The sequence below is a fragment of the Dendrobium catenatum genome, unplaced genomic scaffold (genome assembly GCF_001605985.2).
Source record: "Dendrobium catenatum unplaced genomic scaffold, ASM160598v2 original_scaffold_131100, whole genome shotgun sequence".
NCBI lineage: Eukaryota > Viridiplantae > Streptophyta > Magnoliopsida > Asparagales > Orchidaceae > Dendrobium > Dendrobium catenatum.
Genome location: NW_021449535.1, coordinates 177,132 through 181,541, shown reverse-complemented (window position 1 = coordinate 181,541; position 4,410 = coordinate 177,132).

Genomic DNA, 4,410 nt, shown 5'->3' with positions numbered 1-4,410 from the left:
TACTCTTTCTATCAACCCTATAACCTACAAAGTCCGAATCTGAATACCCATTATTTCAAATGAAGAACTAAACTTCGGATACCAAATCCCTAAGTTTTAAGTTCCCAAGAGATATCTAAAAATCCTTTTTTACTACTATCAAATGTGATTCTTTTGGATCTAATTGAAATCTAGCACACAAATAAATACTAAATATAATATTACGTCTGCTAGCAATCAAGTAAAGCAAAGATCTAATAATTTTTCTAAATTTTTTTTGATCAACAGATTTTTCCTTTGGATCCTTATCCAACTGTTGAAGAACTCATAGGTGTACTAATATAATCTGTTTAGCATTGTTAATTTTTTGATGATGTCCTTAACATACTTTGATTGACTAAGAAATGTACCCTCTTCAATTTACTTAATGCTAAAACCTAAAAAGTAACTCAAATCTCCCATCAGGCTCATCTCAAATTCACTACTCATTATTTTAGAAAACTTATCTCAATGATTTTTATTTATAGATCAAAAAATGATATCGTCAACATAAATTTATACAATGAGAATATCATCTCCTAATTTCTTCAAAAAGAGAATTGTGTCCACACTTCTTTTTTCAAAAGATCTCTCATGTTGGAAGGTGCTCAACCTCTCATGCCAAGCCCTAGGTGCCTATTTCAATCTATATAATGCCTTTTTTAATTTAAAAACATGATTTATGTATTTTAAATTTTCAAAGCCTGAAGGTTGTTCAACATAAACATCCTCTTGAATTATCTCATTCAAAAAGACACTTTTAGCATCCATTTGATACAATTTAAATCCTTTAAAATAGGCAAAGGCTAACAAAACCCTAATTGCTTCAAGTCTAGCTACAGGGGCAAAAGTCTCCTCAAAATCAATCCCTTCAATCTGATTGTACCTCTTAGGCACCAACCTAGCCCTATTTCTAATGACTACTTCTGAGTCATTCATTTTGTTCTTAAATACTCACTTAGTCCCAACAATACTTTGTTCATTTGGCCTTGTAATTAATTCCTAAACTTCATTTCTTATAAATTGATTTAATTCTTATTGCATTGCCAAAATCTAAAATTCATCCGAAAGTGCTTGATCAATATTTGTGGGTTCTATCATAGAAATAAAGGTTGAATGATTGACTTCTTTGTTCAATCCATGCCTAGTACTAATACTGTCACTAGGTTCACTTATAATTAAATCCTTTGGGTGGATTTTAGAAAATCTCAAATCACTAGGCAATGGGTTTTTAATCTCCAAATTTTCATCCAAATTTATTTTATCAATCTTTTGGGAGTCAATTTATATCTCATCTTCTTCAACAATCGGCTCTTCCAAAATTTCAGATTCATTAAATACAACATGTGTGATTTCCTCAACCACCAAAGTTTTTTTATTGAATACCCTATAAAATTTTCCAACACTAGAGCATCCAAGAAAAATTTTTTCATCATATTTTGGATCAAATTTTTTTAATGCAGATTTTCCATTATTATGTATGAACACCTTGCATCTAAAAATATACAAAATAACAAATTAGGTTTTCTCCCATTAAGTAACTTATATGGTATTTTATTTAAATTTGATATGATGTTCACTCTATTCAGAACATAACATGCCGTACTAACTGTTTCAGCCCAAAAATATTTAGGAAGTGAATATTCTGCCAACATGGCTCGAGCGGTTTCTATTAATATTCTATTCTTCCTTTCGACTACCCCATTCTGCTAAGGGGTTCTAGGTGCAAAAAATTTGTGATAAATCCCTTTCTCCTTATAAAAATCCTCAAATTTCTCATTTTCAAATTCTCCATTGTGATCACTTTGAATCGTCAAAATCTCACATCCTAGTTTTTTCTAAATCCAAGTTGAAAAGTTTTTAAACTCCTCAAATGATTTACTCTTATGATATAAAATTTAACCCATGTGAATTTTGAAAAATCATCTACTATTACAAATCCGTATACCTTTCCTCCTATACTCATAGTTCCAACTGGTCCAAAAAGATCCATATATAAAATCTCTAATGGTTTACTAATTCTAAGATCCTTATTGGACTGAAAAGAGGAATTCACGTGTTTTCCTAGTTTTCAAACATCACAAAGGTGGTCTTTAGTAAAGTCTAGTTTTGGTCTACCTCTCATTAAGTTCTTTTGGATAATTCTCCTAAGATTTTTCATGATAGAGTGACAAAGTCTCCTATGTTACAACATGACTCATCAGAAATTATTTTTCAAACAAAAAGAAGTATGTGTTTTGATACAATTTAAATATAACATATAAACATTATTTACCCTTAAACCATGCAAAATATTAATACCATTTAGGATTAATATGTAGCTAGTAAGAAAAAATTTGACGCTGTATCATTTATCACATAGCTGGCTTATACTTAAAAGATTATACTTTAAGCCTTCAACTAGTAGCACATTCTCAATAAAAAAGTTCTCAAGATTTTCGATCATACATGATCCAATCACCTTCCTTGTGGTATTATCTCCAAAGGTAACCCTACCTCCACTTCTGGCTTCCAGCGATATAAATTGCTTAGTGTCTCCAGTCATATACCTTGAGCAACCACTGTCCAGGTATCATATGCTCTCATGAGGCCTTATATGAGAGCGTGCCTGCAAAATCATCAAACGTTAGACCTGAAAACCCAAACAAGTTTGGATTCACCTTTTGGCAAATTATAAAAAGGTGCATGTATGATATGTCTAGGTTTATGCATCTTCGGCTTCAGCACTAAATGAGTTTTTCTATCCAATGTACAAGTGTGTGCTATATGTCCAATCAATCCACAACTATAACATTTAACTCCATGAAATGAATTTCTCAATATTCTATAACTACTCTATCTCTTCCAGAGTTGTATAAACTTTAGATACAAAATAGGATTTGTAAAATCTTCAAGTGTTGGGGGTTTCCTATTTTTCTCGAGAGCTTTTACTTTCAACTTTAAATAAATGTTCAAATCTTCTAGGACATGCTTATCAAAATTCAAGTAATGCTCTCTACTCTCAGAATCTTCCTTAAATTTCTTAATTTTTTTTCCAGTTCTGCATAGGATGATTTTAACATATTATTCTCCTTATTTAAGTTATCGAATTCATCAAGTAAGCTCATGTGGTTGCTATCAATTAATGCATGATCTTTCCTAAGGATATCATATTCTTTTTGCAATTCTTGTAGTTCTAGGTTAAGACTAGCATGCATTTTCTTTAGCTTCCTATATGCATCATGTATTCTTTTAGAAACTTCAAAGAGTTCAGCATAAGTTAAGTCACATACCTCTTCTTGATCTGATAGATTAAGATTATCACCCATTAATCACAGGTTGGTGACTTCCTCTTCCTTTTTAGTCTCTAACGAGTCCGAAGCTGAGTCCACCTAGAAAGCTCTTTGGAATTTTTTCTTGCCCTTCTTCACAATTGGTTTCTCCTCTACCTTCTCCTTGCTAGGAGTGGCTTTGAGTTTTTGGCACTCCGACTTCACATATCTAGGTTTCCTACACTCATAGCAAATCACATCATTAGAAATCTCAATATTCTTATTAAACCTACCTCTATTCCAATATTGGCATCTCTTCTACTTCCTCTTTAGAAAGCTTCTAAATTGCCTAGTCATTAAGGCAATGTCATCATCAGGTACTGATAGATCACTCTCTGACTCCTCCACCTTCAGTGCAATGTTCTTCTCCTTTCATGGCTCTCCTGCATCAATCTTTCAATGACTCACTCCTTGCTTGTAAGCAATTAGTGATCCAAGAAGATTATTAATAGAGTATATTAGGTCTTTAGACTCTCTAATTGCAATTATCTCAGCATCATATATAATAAGCAAACAACGAAGTATCTTATTAACTATTTCAACATTCGTTAGTTCTCTACTCAATGCATATAAAGAGGTGACTATTTGTGTGAATCTTGTATACATGTAAGAAATAGATTCATTGGATTTCATACAAAATAATTAATAGTTATGGAACAAGATATTAAGTCTGGATTATTTAACTTCGTTAGTCCCTTCATAGGTTATACAAAGTCTATCTCATATGTCCTTTCTACTTTTGCAAGTGAAAACCTACATATAATCTTCAGATTTAAGTGCATAAAAGAAACTGTTCAAACATTTAACATTAAGTTTTGCTAGTTCACATTATTTTACAATCCTGTCTGTAAAGGGAATTTCAACTCTAATTCCGTCAATTAATCTAGTTGGTTTTATATACCCTTCTTGAACTAAGACCCACGTACGATAGTATAGTGACTGTAAATATATTGATATGCGTGTTTTTCAAAAATCAAAAGGAATATTGTCAAACAAGGGATGTCTAGTTATAGAGTAACATTCTCGTGTGTTCCAATTTCCAAATGTAGCTATGGTCATTAATCAAAAAGTAGTCTAAACT